Below are 26,078 nucleotides of genomic sequence, written 5' to 3' on the forward strand. Positions count from 1 at the left end.
TATATGAGATTTGTTTATTGAAAACTTTTGAGTGTGAATTATTTCATTATTTTTATTTCAATATATAGTGTTAGATCATATGTATTTTTTATTATTCCGGTATTCTCTGGACCTTACCTTTCACATGTAATAGCATAGATATTGAAGCACGAATTTAACCCTGAGATAAAAGAATTAAAATTGTGATAGAGTAATAATCATATCATTTAAATAATTTTAATTAATCAAAAAAATTAATTAGCTAATTATTGCTTGGCGCACCAAGACTTTAAATATCACAATAACTGGCTTCCAAAACGTGGGGCTTGAAAATATCGCAGCTTTACATTTGAAGGAAGGGAAAGAGATCTGGAATAAGTACAGGTGATCCAGAGATAAAAACATATAACATTGAGGGAATTTGAATTTGAAAGTATTTTGACAATTTTTCCAGGGAATATAAATTTGATTTATTGATTGATTGTAGTTAGTGGATATTTACTGCTATTGAATTATTTGATTTTATGTTCTTTACCAATCGTACATTTGATATTTATTTTGAATTATTTGAATTTTACTGATTGCATATTTGATATTTGTCGTGAAAATTTAATACATTTGGGGAGAAATATTGTCGTGTTCTGAAACATATAGAGTGTTGTAAAATTTCACATTTGGCGGGGACAAAAACAGTAACGAAAAGAAACAACATGTCGACCACAAGGAGTCAAAGCAAAATGCAAGAAAGGAAGGAGGATAACAGAGAAGAGGAAACAATTGTTGAAGAAGGATCGGATAATGAAGGAAATGTTACAATAGTTGAGGAGAAAAAAGAATTATCAGGAATAGAGAAAATATTACAACTAATGCAATTACAGACACAACAAATACAAGAGAATCAAAGGGAAACAAAACAAACAATAGAGAAAAACCAACAAGAAACATCACTAAAAATGGATAGAAATCAACAAGAAACAAAACAAACAATAGAACTAAATAACAGAAATATAAAGCAGCGTTTGGAAAACTATGAACAAGAAATTAAAGGATGTGTTGAGGGGATAAAGAAAGAACTGATACAACAGATAGAAGAAATAACCATAAAGAATGCAAAACAAGAGACAGAGATAAAAGATATCCAAAATACGATAAAGGAAATAAAGATTGTCCAGAAAAAGGAATTAGGACAGTTAGAAGAAAAATTTGAAATGGCGCTACAAGAAGACAGGAAGGAAGTAGAAAGAAGATTAAAGCAAAATGAAAAACAAATGGCAGAAATTGAACTAAGAGGGGTAGAGAGAAAAGAAGTTATCATCCATGGAACAAGCGAGGCGAAAATACAATTTGGCGGGGATATTCGGAAAACACACCCAGTACCGTTTGTTAAAAATTTGAAAACCAAATTACAACATATTAGATATTTTGACGATTGCAAAGAAACAATTAGAAACCATTTGAAAGAAGGAGCAGCGTTATGGTATGAAAGCAAGGAAGATGAGTTTGAAAATTGGACAGATTTTGAAAATAAATTTCTCAACTATTTCTGGGGGAAAAATAAACAGAGAGAAATCAACCAAGAGCTACAGAATGGAAAATATCACGAAAAAATGGGAATATCTGAAGAAAGATATGCTTTGCAGATATATAACAATTCAAAATATCTAGAATACAAATATTCTACCGAACAGCTGGTAGAAATGATCAGCAGACATTTTGAGGAAACGTTGGAAGATCACGTGATTTTGAGAAACTATCAAGATATTGATAGTTTGTGCCAATTCCTTCAATTAAAAGAAGCGAAAAGAAAAGAAATGAGTAATAGAAGACAACATGACCAATATAATGGACCGAAAAGAAGGTATTCATCAAATTATGACCAGAGAAACCGACATCCCAGATCAACAAACGAATATAGGCCGAGAAATTACAATAATTACAATAGACAACAAAATTACGATAACAGGAATGACACACAACAGAGAACATATGAAAATCACAACAGGAATAGAGATGCACAAAATCCTCCGAATAGGAATACTAACGAACAAAGGGACGATAGAAATAACCAGAGCTTCCAACAACAAAATAGAAGGGAGATGAATCATGTAGCAATAGGAAACGACAGACAAATTTCTAATTCTAATCTAATATTTTTAGATGCATTTATAAAACATAAAGCGATTAAAATTGTGATTGATTCTGGATCGGAGATATCGCTAATCAATAAAAAACTAGTAAAAGAATTAAATTTGGACAGATTTGTGTATAAGATTCCTAGGGTTGATTTAGTGGGTGCAAACAATAAAAATTTGACGACAGTAAACGAAGGCTTGGGAGTACAGATAAGAGTGGGAAAGAAATTCCATATTATGAAATGTGTGGTGATTGAAGATTTAAATCATGATATGATAGCGGGAATTGATGAATTGAGAAAAAAAGATATCACCATAAATTTTTCGGAAAATAAACTGGAAATCAGAGCAGAACCAGACAACACAGGAGAAGAAAAGCAAACAGATAGGAAAACAAATTCTGGAAGGATCAATGCACAGGAAAAACGCAAAGAAATCGATATGACTGTAGAGGATAAACCGAAAGTACAAGAACAAGATCTAACAGAAAAGAAAAAGAGAAGGAAGAAAAAGAAGAAGAGTTCGAAAAGAAAGCAGGAAAATAAGATGGAGACCAGAGAAAAACAGGAAATAGAAGGTACAGAAGAATTGTTGGCAACCGACGATAAAACAAAATGGAAGCAGGAAGAAAAAGAAGGTATCATCAGAGAAATGAAAGGAATAGAAACATGGTGCTCGGAATACCAAAGGGAATTAGAGGATAAAAAGAAAACAGAAGAAAAAATGGCACTGATGGACGAGAATCCAGAATTTTGTGAAGAAGTATTATGGACAGTGAACACATGTGAACAAAAGGTGGATGAAAGAAAAATAAATTGTGGAAAAAACATGGAGAAGGAAATAGAGAAGATTTAAGGAAACCATGGAGATTTTGTTAATAAAGTAAATCAAGTGGTTAAAAATTATGAACTTTCTTTTAAGGGAATATACTTGGAAAAATTTAAAACGAAAATATATCCAATCCCGTATAAAGACAGGCAATATACGGGGTATTTTAACATTCACGACATTTGTCAGTATCATAAGTAGATTTTAATAACATAGTGAAATAATTTGATCCTAGAAAACTTTTGTCATTTTTAAAATTTAACAAAGAGTTTTCGGCAGATCAAATGGCGGGGATTTGTTATGATATGTAAAATCGAGAAAAATATTGGTTTGTTTAAAATATTTCAAAGTTCAAAAAACATTAAAATAATTCAGATAAGTAGGATAATATCCAACAAACATTTCGAAGAAGGAGAGTTATTAATTTCTTGAATTACCTGTACTAAACAAAATGTAAGCTTTGCATAAATTATTTCTTTGTTATACTTGAGTGACCCGCATAATTTTAAGTGAAATCCCAAAGACAATTGAAATACATTAATGCAGTGATTAAAGACAATAGAAGGGATTATAGAAAGAGGTTTTTGTTAGTTTTTAAGAATTATAGAAAAATATTATTTGTAAATAAGTTTTAGGAAATTTATAATTATAGGTAAAAATTTGTTTGTTATCGAAATAAAAAAATGGGGGAATTGTGACGAGTTTTGATTGGCGGAGATTGAAAAAGGTGGGATAAGTATGTAGGAAAAATTTTAGCGAGATTGAGCAGAGAGAAGAGAGGGGCAGTTGGTTTTCAAAATCTGTAAGAGGAACAGTGATTGTTCTCTGGCGGTTCCTGAAATGTAGCAAGCAGTAGTGTTGAATGTTAGTGAGTTTTTGTGGAGTTAGTGTATCTGACAGGAGCTGAAGCAGCAAAATATTGTAAGTCATATTTCTCTACTTATATTCCAAGAGTCACTGTTCAGGCCAACGAGAGATTCAGTTTATCGTAAAGAGAAGATATTCCAAGAGTCATTTTTCACTCGGGCCAACGAGAGATTCAGTTTATCGAGAGGAGAAAGGCTATCATAATTTGAATGATTTGTGCTTTTGAAGGAGATCATTAAGGACGATATACTTGCAACAATCTGTGTAAGATTGCTGATTACATAGGGAGCGGTTGAGAGGAGATAATATAGTCTACAAGGAACAAGGATTTGGACCACTCATCATCAGAGAGAGATATTTTGTTTCTGCAGTTTTTTTTCTTTTATTGATAACACAATTTTTACACGTAATTTAGAAAGGATATAAATATTTTGATTAGGAGAGTTAGAATAGTTTGGGATTTTGAGATTTCAATTAATATTGTTTGTACCATTAATTTTGATTGTTCACGTACGGAGAACAAAATTTTGAGAATCCTTATATGAGATTTGTTTATTGAAAACTTTTGAGTGTGAATTATTTCATTATTTTTATTTCAATATATAGTGTTAGATCATATGTATTTTTTATTATTCCGGTATTCTCTGGACCTTACCTTTCACATGTAATAGCATAGATATTGAAGCACGAATTTAACCCTGAGATAAAAGAATTAAAATTGTGATAGAGTAATAATCATATCATTTAAATAATTTTAATTAATCAAAAAAATTAATTAGCTAATTATTGCTTGGCGCACCAAGACTTTAAATATCACAATAATATATATATATATATATATATATATATATATATATATATATATATATATATATGTATATATATATATATATATATATATATATATATATACTCGGGTTAGTTCAGAAAAATATTCCCATGAAATTTTTTTTCATAATCACTTTCATGGGATATCCCAAAATAAGGTTTCAGAGGTGGTCCAGGCCAACAGTTCTTAAAATCATTTTAAACAAGTTTTACTGGTTTGAAATCTCATTGCATAAATGAATGCCCGCCCTGCCATACGCGCTTCATTATCAATTAAAAAACAATGGTTTAATAGTTATATATTCACCAATTATGTTACTAAGATTATCACGCCCAAAGAGCAACATATTCCAGCTAGAAGGCTTCTGGCCCAAGACATGGATGTTGCTCGATCGGCATAATTATTCGGTAATACCAGTGATACATACAAGATTTTATTTTTCACTTTATATAATATAAAAACTAAAACTGAGACGTTTTTACTTTTTACATCACTGTACGTACAAAATATACATGCATATTTATTAATACAATCCACACCATTTCTTTAAATTATCTTTTACCTACATTAATTTTCCTTTCAAGAATTGTTGCTTCTTGAAAAATGATAACATGATCCTCATTGATCACATGCTCTACCAAAGTACACGATTTGTCACTACATATTTTTGATATCAGTTCTATAAGAAGTTAATCTAAGAGGTAGGTTACGTAAGGTCTGACCGACTTAAAATTTACCATACATGCTATACGGTATGGAGTAAATAACATTAGAGCTTTCCAGACTTTGCAGTAGAGTCCTTGCTTTGATGTACAGACTGTTCAAGATTTGAATATTCCTAGTGGAAATTCTAATTCTGTGTTTTGCTAAAACAACTTGTTTTGGTGTTAAAGTTTGTATGTATGGTAAAAAAAAATAAGATAAGATAGGTAAACCTTAAATCTCACCTTTTCGTTATTTAGTGATATCTACCTGTAGTGTTCTGTTGTGATTGGTGCTAAAAATTAATTATTTTAGTAAATTTCTGGGATAACCATTTTCTAGTAAAATTTTACTTAATTTAGTGAGGTCACAATTTACAAACTCCCTATATAATAGTTTACATATTCCGTTTTTGAGACCTAGGACTAAGTTAATTTTTTATTATCTATGGAGGTTAAGAAAGATAATTAATATATCGATTAATGCATAGAGGTGTCCTGTACCATTGAGTGTGAAGGATTAGAATCTCGGTGAACTAACAAATATAAGTAAGGTAATTTACCTCTCTTTCATAAGTAAATTAGAGACCTTCATTCCAACTATTAAAAATAAATAAAGTATCCTCAATTTTTTTCAATGGTAACGCCAAGATTAAATTGTCTACAAACCTCTGTATAAAAGGAATTGTAAAATTAATTTTTTTTCTTATATCACCAATCAGGTCATTCAAGGCGAAATTACTAACTAGCGGTAAAATATTTGAATCCATCTTGTTCAACCTTGCTTGTATATAGAGTCTAGGAAAATGAAAATATTTGAGTTAAATATAAACTCCAAAACACTTTTAAACACCTTTTTTATCAGGTAATTTAAAATTACTTATGTAATTAGAAAAAGTGTGATAAATATTGTATACAAAAATCATTGGAAAAATTGTATGATATGCTTAAGATTTTTGTAAAGAATTTAGAAAATTTATTTAATTTTATTAATAAGAGATCTGACAATGATAATTTTAGTATAATTTGTAATAACATTTTGTCTTAGTAATTATAGAAATTTTAAAAAAGGAGTAACAAAGGAGAAATATAAGATAAAAAAATTTAATAATAGTTGGTTGCATTATCTGTCCGTATTTAATTTTTAATTTAGTATTACTACTATTTTGACATAGAGATTTGTTTACGTCGTTTTAACATGTTGGTATATATTGTTTTTATATTAATTTTTTCTCAGTGGACAAATTCGAATGTAGTTATAACTTCAAATTGTCTCTAAATTTCCTTTGTCCGATACTTCTCGATCAACGAAGATAAAATTTATAATAGACTGCGTCTCAAACTAGTCCCGAAGTTATTTTTATAATCTCACAAAAATGCTACGATTCATCAAATAAGTGTATTGTCCGCTGCATAGAATAAAACATTTGACTTTTAAAAGCTAGCAATATAATTGGAACCGAGGAAATGATTCCAGGCATTTCCTCATTAAAATATTTGGCAATAGTTTGCTGGAAGTTAAACAAACTTTAATTAAGCAACTAATCGATATGTTTTACAATTATTATACACGGTAAAATTATACAAATTCAGAAAATAAGGATTAATGTGAGATTACAAATTAATGGACTAATTTGTGATTGAACAACCAGCCTAACGAATTATGTATTGTAGTAGTCGAGATGATATGATCAATTCAAATCGAATAATTATTTTATTGAAGTGATGTTTAATTAGAGCAGTGTGAAAATTGTAATATGTTTAATTGTTATGGTTTTAAACTATTTATGTTCATCAATTCATTCTGCTCTACGGAATGGAAGCATGGACACTGACTGTTGCATCTATGAATCGGCTCGAAGCTTTCGAAATGTGGTGTTATAGGCGCATCTTACGTATATCCTGGGTTGACAGAGTTACTAATGTGGAGGTCCTGCGTAGAATGGGGAAAGAATGTGAAATTCTCATGACCGTCAAAACTAAAAAGTTGGAATATCTAGGACATGTAATGAGAAATCCAGAACGTTACGGCCTTCTCCAGCTGATTCTCCAAGGAAAAGTAAATGGTAAGAGAGGACCGGGAAGAAGACGCATTTCCTGGCTTCAAAATTTACGAAAGTGGTATAACACGACTACCACTGAACTGTTCCACGCTGCAATAAATAAAGTAAAGATAGCCGTGATGTTCGCCAACGTCCGGAACGGATAGGCACTTTAAGAAGAAGAAGAAGATGTTCATCAAAATAAACGCAAATAACTTGTAACCTTTGTGTCTTGAAAAAGAAAATAAACTTTCCGAAAGCTCAACTAAACTCAAAGAGTTTTACTTATATCAACACAAATTAATTTTATGATTTGTCAGACTTCGGTGTTTTAGTTCGGTAACAGCACCGTACTCTGACGTGATTTCTATCTCGTCAAGTAACGCATAGCTGAAAACGAACTTTAACACAAAGCTAACAAACGTCCAGAGAATGTTTCCCACCTTAGTGGTAAGCCTACAAAGATACCACCTACTTTGATGGCTGCGAAAGATATGTTTTACTAACATTGTTTTCTGTCTGTTGCGCTACACGAAATGTGCAAATATTTACATTTTCTAGAAAAGCTTTTATTGCTTTCATTATTTATATCAGTTATGTCGTGGTAGCACGATTTTTTAGTCTTTATGTTTTAATTTAACTGATAAAATTGCAATAGAACGTGGAGTACGACAGGGCTGTATTTTGTCTCCATTGTTGTTCAATATTTATTCTGAATGGGTATTTAAGGAAGCTTTAGACGGTTGTGCGAAAGGAATACTAATAAACGGTGAATGGTTGAATAACATTAGATATGCAGATGACACTATAGTTTTTGCCGATAATCTGAATGACTTACAGATATTAACAAATCGCATAACAGAAGTCAGCAACAGATACGGACTAGCTCTTAACATAAAGAAAACCAAATTTATGACAATTAGTAAAAAACCAATGCTAAACGCTCAACTTACAATCAACCAACAGAATCTCGAAAGAGTCGAGCAATATACATATCTAGGCACCAATTTAAATAGCCAATGGGACCACTCAACAGAAATTAAACAGCGAATAATAAAAGCAAAAGCAGCATTCGTTAGAATGGGAACTATTTTCAACAGTCGAGACATATCATTAAAAACAAAATGCCGTCTATTGAACTGCTACATATTCACAGTTCTGCTCTACGGAATGGAAGCATGGACACTGACTGTTGCATCTATGAATCTGCTCGAAGCTTTCGAAATGTGGTGTTATAGGCGCATCTTACATATATCCTGGGTTGACAGAGTTACTAATGTGGAGGTCCTGCGTAGAATGGGGAAAGAATGTGAAATTCTCATGACCGTCAAAACTAAAAAGTTGGAATATCTAGGTCATGTAATGAGAAATCAAGAACTTTACGGCCTTCTCCAGCTGATTCTCCAAGGGAAAGTAAATGGTAAGAGAGGACCGGGAAGAAGACGCATTTCCTGGCTTCAAAATTTGCGAAAGTGGTATAACACGACTACCACTGAACTGTTCCGCGCTGCAATAAGCAAAGTGAAGATAGCCGTGATGTTCGCCAACGTCCGGAACGGATAGGCACTTTAAGAAGAAGAAGATGTTTTAATTTGGTACCAGCACCGTACTATGCCCACATATCGATCTCGTTTTGATCTCGCCAAGTAACGGACAGGTAAATACGAAGTTCAACACAAAACCAACAAACGTCTCCAGAATGGTTTCCACCTCGGTGGTAAAAGTATAAAGCTGCCATCTACTTTGATGGCCATAAACTAAAACAATTTATTAATTCTTCTTTTCTGTCCTTTGCGCTACAAGAAATATGCAAATATTTTTTATCTTCTAGAAAAGCTTTTTTTTTCTTTGATGTATTTATTGAAGTATATATCATAGGAGCACGATTTGTCAGTCTTTGTGTTTTAATTCTTTAACAGCACCGCAGTATGACGTCAATTCAATGTTATTTTGGTCTCGTCAGATAGAGAATAGTAAAATACCAACTCCGTACACAAAACACAAAACCAACACAAAACCAGCGTACGTTGAATGGTATTCAGCTCAGTGTTAAGCGTACAAATTTGCCGTCCACTTTGACGGCTATAAACGAAAAAAAATCATAATTATCGTTTTCTGCCAATTGTTCTACACAAAACGTGCAAATATTTAGATCCTCTAGAAAAGCTTGCTTTATAATAAATATATCTCGAAGTAATACAAAGTTTTTCTAAAAGATGTAAATATTTTCACATTTCGTCTAGAACAAATGAGGGAAAATGATTATTAAATTAATAAATTGTTTTCGTTCATGACCATCAAAGTAGATGGAAGCTTTGTATGCTTACCACTGAAGTAAGAAACATTCTGGAGGCGTTTAATGGCTCTGTTGGAGATGGTACTCAGATATTATTCTCCGTTCATAAATTGTTGAGAGCACGAAATATGCCTCAAACTCATAAAACGGTCGTAAACCATAGGCGTTCCTTACTTAATACTGTTATATATAATATTAATAATATTTTAATACTAATATATTTAGCAAAAAAAAAACAATTAAAACTTTCACGGCTAATGTTATGTAATTATATTATATTAATAAAAATAAGAATTTAACCATTAACAATTTTGTAAATAAGAATACCTTATCTCTTTGGATATTTCAATACTAATCTTCGCGTTTAATCACTTTACTAGAAAACCTGGAATTCATATCCGAAGGTACTATTCGTTGCAAGATAATTAGGATGGAATTCCCCAGATTTTTAATAATATAATGGGTATGCTTTGGCCACGTGCCTCGTTTGTTCAGTTTATATTCGAAACTTAACTTAAAAGGGTGAAGTTATTACGAACGAAAACAATTTTTTTGTTTAGTACGTTTTTGATCGCATGTAATTTACGGCTCGTCAGTGTGTCTGCGTCTACGGCAGTAATTAGCGTCTCGAATATTCCTTTTGCGAATTATATGCAGTGCGTGAGTGTATTTTTTTTCCATATACCTACGAACATATACGTACCTTTCCCTCGTGCTCGTTTTGTTGGATTGTTTGTGGTGGCTTCATCATCAACATCATCAAGTTTTACACCGGTACTGTTGCGTACAGTCAGTAAGTCAGTCTATTCACCAAGAGAGAAGACTATTGTCCTGAATGTTTACGATGCTCTGGTTTCTTAGAATCCCACAAACACTGTTCGCAACATAGTCGAAACTTGTGCCAACATGACTGGCGTAGGAAAGTCAACTATATATAGGTTCCTATCAGAAAGAAAAAAACACGGTATAGCTAACCCAAACACAAACGAACACTTAAAGAGAGGGAAAAATCCTATTGAAATTGATGAATTTGCCAAAAATGGTATTCGAAGGAAAATTCATGGATTTTTTTTTTTTAAAAAGAAGTACCAAACCTAAACAAGATTTTACAAGAAGTTAGAGACGAGCCGGATTTGCCTCATATCGGAAGAACTAAATTGTGGCAAGTTTTAAACGAATTAAATTTCCGGTGGGAGAAATCAGACGGAAAATCACTTTTGATTGACCGGGAGGAGATAATATGTTGGAGAAGAAATTATCTAAGATCCATACGAAAATTTCGGGCTGAAGGAAGGCCCATCTTCTACCAGGATGAAACGTGGGTAAACTCAGGTCATACTCTAAAAAAATTTGGTCAGATAAAAATGTATTAAGCTCCAGGCAAGCCTTTATGGAAGGTTGGTCTACTGGTATCTCCATACCTTCTGGTAAAGGCAGTAGATTAATAATTTCTCACATTAGCAGTGAAAAAGGATTTGTTAAGCATGGTTTGTTGGAATTTCAGTCCAAAAGCACAAAAGACTATCACGAGGAGATGACATCTGATGTTTTCGAAGAGTATTACCACCATATTCATTATATAACACATACCACCAAATTCAATTATAGTATTAGATAGTGCACCTTATCATTCACGACTAGTAGAAAGACTTCCAATGACGGCGTGGAAGAAACAGGATATTCTTGACTGGCTGCGGAATAAGTATCTGTCTTACGAAGGTGGAATGGTAAAAGCAGAACTTCTAAAAATTGCCCGGCAACACAAATCTAAGTTCAAGGAATACGTAGTTGACAAAATGGCGAAAAGGCGAAACATTACAGTCCTTAGACTTCCACCCTATCACTGCGAAATAAATTCAATTGAACTCATTTGGGCACAAATGAAAAGTTATGTGGCTAGAAAAAATACGTTATATAAAATACAAGCTGTACGTGAATTGTTATACGAGTCTTTACAACATATTACAGAACAAAACTGGAAAGATGCAGTAAGGCATGTAATAGAAGAAGAACAAAAAATGTGGGATCTTGATAACATAATTGATGCGACCATAGAGACACAACCGCTAATTATTAACCCTCAAGATGACTCGGATTCCGAAGTTGATCCTATTTATTTTGAATTTGAATAGTTTTCTAATCGTAATTATATAAGGTAAGTAATAATAGTTGTAATCGTATGGTATTAAAGGGGAAAGGCGCAAAATGTCGCCTGTCAAAATGTTGAATGTGTTTTAAATGTATCCATTTTTTTTTTCAAATCCTGAGAAAACTAAACAGCATTTTTGAAAAATTTAAAGGCAGAATAAAATATTTTCTAGAATAAATAAAAAGTTTCTTTTGCATTCAATATTTTCAATTAAAAATTATACTATATTTTTTCTTTTAGTTTCACCCCAGTTACATAACATATTAAAATAAACATTAGAAGTTTTCAGGGACTTTCTGCCCTGAGTAATAATGTAGTCTTTCATTCTGCGTTTAAATTTTTCAAAAATATTTATTAGTTTTCTCCGGATTCGAAAATAATGGATACATTTAAAACACATTGTAAATTTTGCCAAGCGACATTTGGCGCCTTTTTCCTTAATTAAATAAAAGTATCTTTTACAAATGGCAAGAAACTTTTATTTTTAAATAAAATAAATAAGTTTTATTAAAAAATACAATTGACATAAGTACGATTTAAAAAATATATTTATTTAGTTCAAATAAATGTTTCAATCATATACTCTATGACACTGGTCGTTCATCTCTAACCATTTAAAATACCCCCGTAATAGGATTATAAGGTATTGTATTCCTTCAGATATAAGGTGGCTCAGTCGAAAACGTCTTAAACCGTCAGTTTTAGGTTGGTTTTTACTATTATATCGTATTACCTATCCTCTCTGTATTTCAGTTTTCTAATTAGGGTTAAACTTGTAGTGAGCTATCAACAAATTGTGAACCGACTGTAATCATAATTATTTTACAAACCATCTATTTTCTAATTGAAACTTTTCTGCTGCTTGAGCACTCTTAATATTTTCTAACATATTTCCAATTTTTTGGATAAACGTGTAAATATTATTTTATTTTTCAAGAGATACTAACCCTTTAGTACTCTTTTTCTCATGATCTGTAGTTATTATATATTTGTATATAAACCTGGTATTAGCTTGTACAGGTCTAGTATATGAATACTATATGTTTGTGCGCTTGATATAATCTAAACAATGTGATCTAGTTCCTCGCATTCATGCTATATATGGTTGACACCTTTTGGTTTTTTTTTTCTACAGAGCCTGTAGATCCTTCTGTAATTTAGGCTCGTCTGTGTACCACTGGTAACCTTGCAGCCTGGGTTGTATGTTTTATCTGCTCCATCCATGGACAGATGTCTACCTAGAAAGGCACTTTAGGTCTGTGTCTGAGTATTATTTGTGGTCAGACGTTATGATCTACACGGTATCGCAAATTTCATTTATGACGTTTCTGTGTCCTCTTCTAACCACTACGTTACTCTGGTTTTCTCGCAAGTTATAATATCATTCACACCTTATCTTCATATGTATGAAGATAAGAAGTTCAATAGACCGTCTGCGTTCCTTAGAGGTTTTATATTTTTAAGCAAACAACGCATAGCTACTTAAGCTTAATTTGAGGATTACCTCTGCATTTTTCTATGACTGCGTCTGGCTACAACGAAGGTAGTCATCGCTTTACTTGTTATTGGTTCTATCAGTTGATTTTAAATATACGTCAAGTATACTAACACCTCAAGTTACTTTACTTAGATTTAATTAACTAGATGTTTTTATTCAGGTTTATACGACCTAATCCTTTTAAATTCTCCCTGACAAATTTTATGATTTTTAAATTCTTGAGGATTAAGTTAAGCCGTAAATTTGAAGTCTATTCTGTTATTACAGTCGGTATCATTCTATTCATGTGCAATATATCTCTAATTCTGATATTAAATGTTCCGTGTACTTAGATCACTAGGTTATTCATATACTCCAGAACATATTTTTTACCGTAATGTCGACTGTTAAATTTTGGGAATTGTGCAATTCGTGTACTGTATTTTTTTCTTTAATTTTTAACTTCACTGATATGATTTAAAAAAGGTGAGATTTTATGTTTCCTAAGAAAGTTATTAATTCTTTAATATCTATGCTATCTCCTTCAAAGGAATCCTCGTAAGATGTTATATACTGGTACAAATATTTTTTTCAATTCTCAAATCACTTCTAATATACACTTTTTAGTATGCCCTTGGGATCTTTTAGGGATGCAATCTTTATTTTCTCAATCTTGGCAAACCTCCGATTTTAATGTTTTTTTTTACTTTTAGAATTACAAAAGTCTTCTATAGAGGATCATTTTAGTTTCTCTATCTTATAATTCACTAATTTTTTATTGACATAGTAATCACTATTTACGATAGCATTAAGTGGTTTAATTTGGTTATTAGTGAAATTCATCTAATTAATTTCTATGTTCAGTTGTTTACTATGATATTGACTTTGTTATGCACTGTTTTCTTCAGTGTCATATAATGGGTTTTTGCTTAACTGATTTTGTCATTATCTGTCACCTCGGGGGAACAAATACGGGTCTATACACCTTCTGTTATCTCCAGGTGCTCTGTAGAGGGCTTCGAATATCGTAGTCGAGAGCTCCTCTACCCAAGTCCATTTACTGGGTATGGACTTGTAAATATTTATCTTCTGATGGCTTGTCTTAAAAAAGACAAGATATTTCTTACATGACAAAGGTACACCAAGTCGAAACAAAGCATCAGGTCGTGGTCTTCTGAAGGCTTGTCTTGAAAAAGACAAGATATTTCTTACATGACAAAAATATAGGTCGAAATAAAACATCAGATTGTAGTTGAATAATATCTCAGCCACAGAGTATAATTGGAACAGCAGGAAGCAGCGGCCCAAGAGCACTAAGCTCTCGGAGGGCCCGTGAGGGACTGACTTGGCTGACCTGAAAATCGCCAATATTTATATGTGCCGTTCGAGCGATAAATAGGGATTTCCAGGTCAAGAGCCAATGGGAAAATTTGAGGCAGGGCGATGCGCACCGAAATGCGCACTAGTCCACAGACTATGGCATTCGATGAGATTATCACCTTGTCCAAGTTAAAACTGAAAAAAATGGTCACACTACCGGAATGTAGAGGCAACATGGGATGGATTATTAGATGCTTTTGATAAACATGTTCTTTGTAATAGCATTTATAATATTATAAATGGCTTTAAGATTACTTGAAATTCATGTTAGTTTTTCAATGAAGTTCTAATAAGATTAACTACAAAATTTTAGAATATTTACTTGATTTAAGTTTTTTGTAAGGTTAAATACATACGGTAAAGAACAAGCAATAACCCGCAATCACGTTAATCAAGACTAAAAATTATTTGGTATATAATGATGATCATTTGATGTCGAAAATGGCTGTGAACCAATTGATAGTTTGACACAATATTTCAATAAAAAAACCAAAATTAAAACCAAATTGATATTTCTTTTAATAAGGTAGTAGCCAGTGTTCCCATAATTAACAACACCTTTTTCTCATACTCCTTCATGACCTTAATTGGAGATGTAAAATAGTTGTTTGGTAAAAAAAAAACAAAAGACATCTTCTTTAATCTTCTTCACAGCTTCTTACAGCTTGACCAGCTTTACAGCTTGGGCTAAGTCTTCACATCCACTATAACCTTTCACCTTCCTACAATCTTGTGCTTTCCTTTCCTATTGCTGGACTCCAATTCCAGATAAATCGGCTTTAACATCCTACTAATAGGCCTACTAATCTTCTATCTTGCCTCAAAAAACGCTATTATCGTTGCTTTGTCTTCCTCTGATCTTACCAGATATATATATATATATATATATATATATATATATATATATATATATTTGACGATGTCTCAGTACCCTACAGAGTCACTAATTCAGCATTGCGGCGCCTTCTCCACTCTCCTGTCAATATATCTCTGTGAGGGCCAAATATTCTAAGGATTTATTTTCCGCTGATCAGTCCTTGTTTCACTTTTATACGTAACAACTCGACGAATAATTGACATGTACAATGTTAATTTAGTTTGATTTTTGAGCAGCTTATACCTTAATAATAATAATTGGGAGTAGGGAGTATATTGCTCTATTTCCCGCAGCTAGTTTCGCTCGTTTTATATGTAGTTAGGAAAAGCATGGCAGCAAATAGCATCAGTTATAGAACAAGCGGCTAGTGAAACCATTGAAAAAAAGAGAACTCTCCTAAAAAAGAAATGGTTTTAATAAACAATGCGAAAAAATACTGAAAGTAAACTCACAAAAGATGGAAACGGGAGATAAAGAAAGCAGATATATCATTCCACTCTACAGTGGAATAATAAGCACCAGGAAATAATAGTATAAAGAGAATTATTGAAAAAAGAGGAAAAGTTTTACATCAAAAATTGTATGACAATATTCTAAAAAAATGGTAACAACAGAAAATGCCTAGGGAATGAAATGGAAGCGTTATAATATTCATACATAGAAAAGGACATAAAAACGATTTCAAAACTATAGAGGCATATCGCTTGTCCCCACAGCCTATAAAGTTTTATCAATTATCTTGCTAAAGAGAATATCAAATTTTCGTAGGTTTACAGCAAGCATATGATTTTATAAAAAGATCCAGACTATAACTAGCAATGCGGGAAATGGAAAAGCCAAGAAAATTTCTGGAGCTGACTCAAATGTGCGTGAAAGACTTATATGCACAGGTAAAAATGGGAAACAGAATATTGATGCCATTTAGTATAACATCAGGACTTAGACAAGAAGACCCCTTATTACTGTTGCCATGTTATTCGAGGATAAAAATATTGTTGCTTATTCTATAAAAGACGTGGAAGAGGTGATAATAAATAAAGTGATAAATTAAATAAGTTTTGTGGAAGTTTTGAAAAGAAAAGTGTCTAGTGTTTATTGTTCAATGAAATGAATTTGCATCAAGTAACGGTCGAACCCATCCCTTATTAAAAATACATATTCTCTAATCTGATGGGTTTGTTCTAGGAAGGAGATACTATATATTTAAATAATAATAAGTGTTAATATTAAATAAATAATACCTATTAGTATTATTAATTAATATAATAATAGGTGGTCTGAAAAATAATTATCTTTTGAAATAAAAAAGATGGTTTCACAGTAATTTTTTTATATTATTTGACAAACATATTCTTCTTTTAGCTCAGTACAACAATTTTTGAACGATACACAAAATAGACGTTTGTTTCGCCAATTCCATCATCATCAAAACTGAATTTTTTATTTAGTAGCCATCTGTATTATTCTGACCGTTTTCAATTTGTCCAAGAATGCACAGTAATATAGCCTAAAAATACTTTAAAATTTTTTAAGATAGTCAATTCAAATTATGCCTTTGCAATCCCAAAATACAGTGGTCATAATATTATCGACCCACTGTCGATTTATTATATTCTCTTGTGTGTAGTAGTGCATCCAAATTTCATCATAAGTTAGCCAATAACGCCAATAGTCTAACGGATTGTGCTTTATAAGGTCAAAATATTGCTGAGAAGTCGATCATACGATTATGCTCTTGGTCAATGGTCAGCAAACGTGGCACCCACCCGTAAATAAAATTTTGTACATTTAAAACTGGGTTTCAAATATGCCTAGTTTGCTCTTTACTAATTTTGTTTGGCCTTTGCCAATTCTTGCACCTTCACATTAGGATCAGATAAATTTATTTTAGGGAGTTTCTACACTTTTTCGGTGTAACTGCATTGGAGGGTCGGTACGTGATTCATTCAATGTAAGGAACAGGCTACAACATAATTTACGGAACCCAAATTTCACGTTGTAGTCTGAAGGAGCGTTGGTCCTATAATATAGTTATTTATCCAGTTTCGTCCGCTTTTTTTATGATATCTTGAAGAATAATGTTTATTGAGAGGTCTACACGAAAGGAAACACGTTTCAGTTTTATGTAGCTGCCAAAAATATACCAATGGCTGCAACAGGCTAAAATTTAACAAATAATGCCTACAAGCAGTTAGACTTTCGGGAACTATGTTTTTTTTTTGAGATCGCAGCGCCCTAATCCGCCAAATAGGTTAGTTATCAGAACCCCAGATATACACAAATTATAAAGCCATTTTAGAAGCAGTATGTTTGAAATAATAAAAACTGTTGGTAATATTTAATTTTTTTTTATTTCAGGCATAGATAAAGTCGATTTTCTAATTAATGAATAAACCCTAAGGTAGAATTACTACTTTTAATAACAATAAATAAAAAACCCATTTTTATTGTATTTGAAAATTTTACATGGCAAGGAAGGCAAATATACAGGGTGTTTCAAAAAGGTATGTCATAAGTTAAATCACGCATTCCGAGGACAAAATAAATTGATTGAATTTATATTTTGTAGTATGTAATTTATATATTGAAGTTACAGCCGTTTTAAGTTACAAAATAAAAATTGTTTTTTGCATTATCTCCTAAACTACTTGACATTTTGTAATAAAAATGGACACGTTCCTTTCTTGTTCTAACACCAAATTTTATAGAAAGAAACAACAAAATCTAAGCGCACAGAAAAATTTTAAGGGGGGTGTGCAGCCCTAAACCCCGTCAAACGTTTGAGTACGTTCAAATCAAATAAATTTTGTGGCATCAGTTTAACACATTATTTTTAAAAAGTTTTGCCTCTTATCACTTTTTTCAAAAAACAGTTTTTATTGAGTTACGGCCCTTTTCATTAACCTTTAAAAAAATACGTGCAACTAAATAAATGGCTTAAATGAATAAACAAGTACAAAAAATGTCTATAACCTCTATAAATATGATATTACAATAAATGTTTAAAATGACTCCCATTTTCTTCAATACACATTCGGTATTGTTTTAATAAGGAAAAAGCGAATGCGCTGAAAAATCATATCTTTCTGACGAAATTGATTTGCAGCTTCAATTATTCTAACCCTCAATTGTTGTTCGTCCTCTATCGAGGAGTCGTTTTTTTGGCGTGAGGATTTTAGTCGGCCCAAATGTGCTCGTTATGATGGTTTGTTATTCCATTTCTACTGAAGGTAACCTCGTCGGTAAACAAAATATTTCTAATAAAATTAACATTTCCAATGTTTTCGATTAACAACCAATCGCACAATCTGATTCTTTTAGGATATTCTTCAACCAATAACTCTTGAACCGTTGTTATGTGATAGGGTTTAAGCAGCTGATCCTTCAAACGCCTTCAAACCCTTACTCGAGAAACATTTAGTTGAGCAGCTATTACCCTTGTAGTTTTCTTCTAGGGATTTCTTTAATTATTTCTAAAATGTCTTATTGGACAACCACTATTGCCAGCAACTTGCAGTTGGAATGTATCCGTTTCCCATAAATAACGATCGATGGTCAGAAATAATTGTCTATCGGGTGTTTTTCGATTGGAGTATTTTACTGCATAACGCCTTGCGGCTGCTGCACTATTTCTTTGACGTTCACCTACGATATTTCCGATAGTTTATTGACATCATAATATCTAACTTACCCAAAGGTAAATGCATATCTGCCATTTCCTGAAATGTGTAGGCCATTGTAATATCAAAATTTTTAATATTAATCTTATTCACACAGTAAATAATAGCTTCAAATTATTGACTATTATTGATGGAACTGTTTTTAATTATTGTACCCGTAGAAACTAATTGTAATTTTATGGCCAACTAGGAAAAAGCTAGTTTTTCAAAAAAGTGATAAGAGGCAAAAAAGTTTTAAAAATAATGTGTTAAACTAATGATGCCACAAAATTCATTTAATTTAAACATACTCAAAAGTTTGGGGGGATTTAGGGCTGCACACCCCCCTTAAAATTTTTCTATGCGCTTAGATTTTGTTGTTTCTTTTGTATGAAAAATTATTTCAGAACAAGAAAGTAACGTGTCCATTTTTATTACAAAATGTCAAGTAGTTTAGGAGATAATGCAAAAACACAATTTTTATTTTGTAACTTCAAAGGGCTGTAATTTTTTTATGCACACTTTTTTACTAAGTTAAGTTGGATTCAATCTATTTATTTTTGTCCCCGGAATGCGTGGTTTAATTTATGACATACCTTTTTGAAACACCCTGTAGAAAGCTGGGGTCCTATAACTGTATAGAATAATACTAAATAACTTATACACATATTATAATAAAACTTATTATTAAAGTTTGCACTTGGTTAGTTGTCAATGAAGAATTCAATTTAATAGTTTTTTTTTTCAATAATCTTTTCAACAAATAAAACGGCATCTCATAATAAAATATGTTAGGTTACAGTTAAAATTTTTGACTACTTGTTATAATAATTCTACATTAATATGATAAAAAATATTCGGAGGTATAAAATTAAAGGATAAAAATAATTTTTAAATTATTGGAATAAATCCTGTAGATAAATAATCAAAACAATTATTTTATCTAAGCATTTTTGTTCAAATCTTATTTTTGACCAATGATTAAATTACAGACGTATATTAATGGAACACTCAACATAGTTACTCTACATCTGATTAATGTAATTATTAAACGTTCGATTAGCTACAACTCACCTTAGAAAAGAATTATAATTAATCTGTTTCAGTACATATTCATCACAAAAAACAAATAGTTTTTTCTACCTTATCACAAAACTTTTTGTTGTTGCACTGTATTTTAAAAGTCTACTGCATACATTAATAGTTATAAACCTCTTCTAAATTATAAAAACTACCCTTAAATACGCTAATTTAAATCTAAGTGCTAAAAGTTGTGTTATTAATCGAAAAAGCGCGCGTTTGCGCGAATTTCAGCGAAATCAGACAAAGGTGCCGGCATTCAGCGACCACGATGGAGTCGGCTGAAAGTCTGAAGTGCATGCAGCGGTTCAGAACACATTTCAGGAATGTAGAGCCATGCGCGAAAATTATAACGTATTTATGTATTATACTAACGGTGTAGGTAACACATTTATTCGGAGAAATTAACGAGCTATGGGAACTGTTTGTAAGTGACTCTAGTGAGGAATGATTATTTAAGTTATCTAAATTCAATCAGGAAGTTCAGCATACAATTTATATAACAGCACATTAAATTGCATAACCAAAAGTAGCCTAAGAAAGTTGAGAGTACGACTGAAAGTAAAATATAACCAAAAATGTATTGACTTATTATTATTTTTTATTTTTTTCCAATTTTTTATGTCTCCCTGAATTTTGACGTTCCTCTATTTTCTATTATTTTTATATACGAGGCGTGTTTTTTAAGTAAGTACCGTTTTGGAATTAAAAAAAGACGTGCAAAGATATGGCAATAATTTTATTTTTACATGAAAGCCTGTACCTTAATCTACTTTTCTACATAATTTCCGTGAATATTGAGGCACTTGTAATAACGTGACACCAGTTTTTGAATACCCTCCTGATAAAATTCTGCCGCCTGACTTGTTAACCACTGCATCACAAATGTTTTGACTTCGTTATCGTCTTGAAGACGCTGACCGCCCAGGTGTTTCTTCAAGAGCTGGAACAAATGGTAGTCGCTGGGCGCCAGATCAGGGCTGTATGGAGGATGATCTAGAGTTTCCCATTTAAATGATTTGATGAGATCTTTGGTCTGATTAGCCACATGTGGACGGACATGGTCATGCAGCAAAACGATATCCTTACTCAACTTGCCACGTCTTTTGTTCTGGATTGCACGACGCAGATTTTTCACTGTCTCACAATAAGACGCTGCATTAATTGTCTCATTACGAGGCAGAAACTCCACTAGCAATACTCTTTTTCTGTCCCAAAAAACTGTGCACATGATTTTCCGGGCAGAAATTGTTTGCTTAAACTTTACTCTTTTGGGTGATGATGAATGTCGCCATTCCATGGATTGTTGTTTCGATTCTGGTGGTGTGACGTTGGCCACCCACGTTTCGTCACCAGTAACAATTTGGTCTAAAAAATCTTCACCTTCACTGTGGTACCGCTCAAGAAAAGTCAATGCACTGCCTAAACGTTGGGTTTTGTGCAAATCCGTCAACATTTTTGGAACCCAACGTGAACACAATTTCCGGTAATTCAAGTTCTCGGTAACAATGCGATACAAAACACTATGAGAATACTGAGGAAAGCAGTCGGACAATGATGAAATTGTAAAGCGTCTGTTTTCTCTCACCTTTTCGTCCACTTTCTGCACCAAATTTTCATTAACGACCGAAGAACGCTCACTCCGTTCTTCATCGTGCACATTTTTGAGGCCATCTTTAAATGCTCTCACCTATTTTCTTACCATTCCATCACTCATAATGTTATGTCCGTAAACTTCAACGATGTCACGATGAATATTGATCGGTTTTACGTCTTTAGCACTAAGAAATCGTATAACAGCCCGTACTTCACAATCAGCGTGACTCACGATTGTTGGAGGCATCTTAAACACTATAGTAAACAAGTATACAATGAAGAATCAGACTGTAATGGCGTCAGTGCGTAGACAAGAGATGTAGGTAACCAGCGCTTATGCGCGGAACGCCGACCGTAGAGCTGCGGCGGCGGAATCGCAAAACGGTACTTACTTAAAAAACATGCCTCGTATCATAATCAAACTTATTTTCGTGACTTTATAATTTTTTTTATTTTAACTTCATCATATTGAATCTTTATTTCTTAGTTTATTAGTTTTCTTTAACCTACTTTAGTATTAACAACTTCATTCAATCAGTTTTACTACATTTTTGCTGGTTTGAATTCTTATTGTACAAATGAGCGCACGCCCTGCCATGCGCGGTTTGTTACGTTCATTTTTGTTTAGTCTTATTAGATCAGTATGTACAAAAAAGATCTGTCGTAAGTTTTCTCCAAAGTTGATAGTTTTCGAGTTACAATTTACAATTACGATAAACAATTTAAAACTAAAAAAAAGCCAAATTACGATTTTTAACGCTCAAGAATATAAGTAAAAAATAATATTTTTTCATTTATTAAGGACCTAAATTTAAATTCAAACCTTGTTCTATTATATCTTCATAAGTATTTTAAGCTTATTTAACGTAAAAGCATTGTTTTTTAATCGTTAATGAAGCGTTATAACAGAATCTGCGCTTGGGCTGCAGCGTGTATAAGAGAGAGAAACAACAAGATCTACGGCACACATTTTTGCTGGTTTAAATTCTCATTGTACTCCAGTCGTCAGAGACGAAAATACCACTGAACTTCTAAAAATCATACGAACAAGCAGAATTTGGCCAGAAATGTCAATTTTAGAACGCTAAAGAATATGCAAAAAAGTTTATCACTTTAACCCTTAGGCTTTCCTCTAACCCCCCCCCTGGGAGGGGGGTAAAACGAAAAAAAAAAAAAAAAACGATTTACCAAGAATCTCTACGCCCAAGCAAAAAATGTTTCAAATAAAAAATCTAGCTAAGATAATTTTGAGCAAAAACGTATATTAGCATTTTTTGTGTAGAATGCTGTTCTCTCAGAAACAACAATTGAAGCGATCAGCGATTTTAAATGTCAGTTACGCACTCAAAATCACTGCTCAATAAAATTTGTATCAGCCCGACGGTAAAAATTCAATATCTTTCGATCCGAGTATCCTATCCACAAAACTCAAGATGCGTGTTAAAGGTAAAGAGTACAGCGTTCGTATGCAATTTTTGTATTATGCCAAACTGAACTCAGTTTTTATAATGGTGTTAAATAAATAAATGTGGCACGAATTTTGCCATTTTTATAATTCTCATGAGATCAATACGATGTATCCCCTTCACTGACCGACCACTATGGAGTTTTCATAACTGGGGACACCCTGCGGGCGGAACTAACATTCAAAATCACCGGTCGAAGAGAACGGTTAATTCTCCGCAAAAAGTGCTAATAAACATTTTAGTTTAAAAGTATTATTTCAGCTACATTTTTTTTGAAACATTTTTTTCTACATCGTAAGTATTCTTGATAAATTGATTTTTTTGCGTTTTTATGCCCCTACGGAGGTTTTAGGAGGGAAGCCCAGGGATAAGAGCAGTAAACTTTTTGCATTTTTGTTTGGGGTCCCAAAACTGATATTCTTGGTAAAAAATCAGCTTGTTCCTATGAATTTTATGGGTCAAATCTCTGACGACTGGACTATTGTACAAGTGCGCCCAGCCTGCCTTGCGTGGTTTATTCAGCAACAATTAAAAACAATGTTTTAAAATAAAATAAGCCCAGAATTTTCATCAGGTGCTGATAAAACACAGCTTACACTTGAAGTTAGGCACTAGATGATTTCAAAAATAATATTTTTTGTTTGTGGTTTTGAGCCTTAAAAACCGTAATTTTTAAGAAACCCGTTTAAAACCCATCGTTTGAAACCCATCAACTTTGAAGAAAACTTACAATGGGTCTTTTTGTTTATACCTACTGATCTCGAAAACATTAAAAATGATCCTAATGAACCGCGCATAGCAGGGCAGGCGCTCATTTGTAAAATGAGAATACAAACCAGCAAAAATTTGTGCCACAGATCTTGTTTCTCTCTATTATACACGCCGCAGCCCGAGCGCCCGTCCTCGTAAGCGCTTAAGGAACGATTAAAAAACAATGTTTTAAAATTAAATAAGCTATGGAGATGAATATTATGATTTTCTTGTACACTTCTTTGACGCTGTGATGTTGCTTTTAAAATTAAATAAGCTATGAAGATGGATATTATGATTTTCTTGTAAACTTCTTTGACTCTGTGATGTTACTTTAAATACATAGACTGAGTCATAATATGCAGTCCAAAGCTAAGGCAATTTAAAATGGTTATATATTTACGAGGAAAACAAAAACACTTAAACTAAGTAGTTTATGAAATAATGGTTGTAAAGTAGTGTACCTTTTAACATGAATAACAGTTTTTCGTTAATAATAATGAAACTGACGTATTTAGGGAATATTACAATATAGAGCTTAAAATAACAACTATCTTAGCTAACTAGATTATATATTAATTATTTTTCTGTGTAATATAAGCCTTAACTAAAATGAATTTTATATTGAACCTAGAATCTGCTAAATGTGTTTACCTGATTCTTTATAAAAATTATGTAAGCATTACTAAAAATGTTTTCTCGTAGAACTTAGAGAGAGTCTGAAAGAATTATAAAATATTTTTGATAGATGCCGTTTAAGATAGTTAAACGTTAGAAAGTATAGCCTACAATTATGTCAAGAATATGTAAAAGTAACGTCTCTGTCGCCATTTAAATATGAACTTTGAATATTGGTGCTGGTTTTGGTTTTAAAACAAAAGTATTCAGGATTGTGGTAGCACATAGACATCATACTGATACACAACTAGATCAGGTTCAAGCAGACCTGATTATCAATAAACTGGAAAAGCACTCGATAGCGTTCTCCTTTTTGAAGTCAGAATCATTTTCTGCAGTTCCATTAAACGAGCGCAGGTACATTATGGGTCAACTATGATAACAAGCTTTTAAAAAAAAAATCGACTACTGAAGTAATGAGGACTATGGAGTGTCCCCTACAAAACATTGGGTTTCAAAGAGTATTACAGACTTGTAAAGGTATAATTAAAATCCATCAGAGTAGTAGAGGCTCCAGTAACAGTGCAACAGGCGAACCTCCAGCATAATAAAGGAGATTCGGCAAAACACTGTTGTTATGAGAAGGTTCGATGTAGCTATGATACAATATCGGGTGGTTCACGAGGGCAAAATATTATTTAAGATAGAATATAAAGATGGTAAATAGGTAAATCATAGGAAAGGAAACTATAAAGGAGATATTTCTCGAATTAGCATATCTCCCATATAATAATGCCGAACAACCACCACGAAGCAAGATGAAGTAACTAGTGAGACATTTTAGGAAAAATGAAGTAAAACTGATCATCGGCTGTGATGTAAATGAGCCACCATGACATGTTAAAATGGATTTAGAGTATGGTGATAAAACCAACAATTACGTATGCATCAGTATGCATCATGGTGGCTTCATCAGGTAGTTTATATTTATACTGTTGTCCAGAATTCTGTTGGTATACTGCGCATGCAGTATTAATTTCTTTTTTTAAAACGTCAGTAAACATATGATAATATACGCCATTACTTCTGAATTTTTTTATTTAACATGGGTCCTTGGACATCTTCAAGAAATTCTATTTTGACTTTTATCGAGAACAATAAATCACGTTTTTTAGAATAAACTGGTGCTAGATGCTTCTAATATAGAACCTCTTTAAGTGGAGATTTTTTTTTAAAACCAGTATCTTTAAGTCATATCTAAGATAGCTAAATTGTGAACATCTTTGAGAAATACTGGGCTTCTGCTAATGATAAGATCTAGATATTTATCAGTGAGATACTGCCTCTGCAAA

The 26,078-nt window shown here is 32.4% G+C and overlaps 1 protein-coding gene across 5 annotated transcripts in view; it reads right to left on the reverse strand.

Moving 5' to 3' along the window:
- Positions 1-20,571, reverse strand: part of LOC140439400 (uncharacterized) — a 743,908-nt gene extending 723,337 nt beyond the window's left edge. For all 5 annotated transcript variants that reach the window (XM_072529311.1, XM_072529293.1, XM_072529318.1 and 2 more), the window contains exon 1: positions 20,291-20,571. The gene's annotated coding sequence lies outside the window, so the exon portion shown is untranslated. The remainder of the gene's footprint in view (positions 1-20,290) is intronic.
- Positions 20,572-26,078: the final 5,507 nt, after the last annotated feature.

This window comes from Diabrotica undecimpunctata, chromosome 1 (assembly GCF_040954645.1).
Source record: "Diabrotica undecimpunctata isolate CICGRU chromosome 1, icDiaUnde3, whole genome shotgun sequence".
Classification (NCBI taxonomy): Eukaryota; Metazoa; Arthropoda; class Insecta; order Coleoptera; family Chrysomelidae; genus Diabrotica; species Diabrotica undecimpunctata.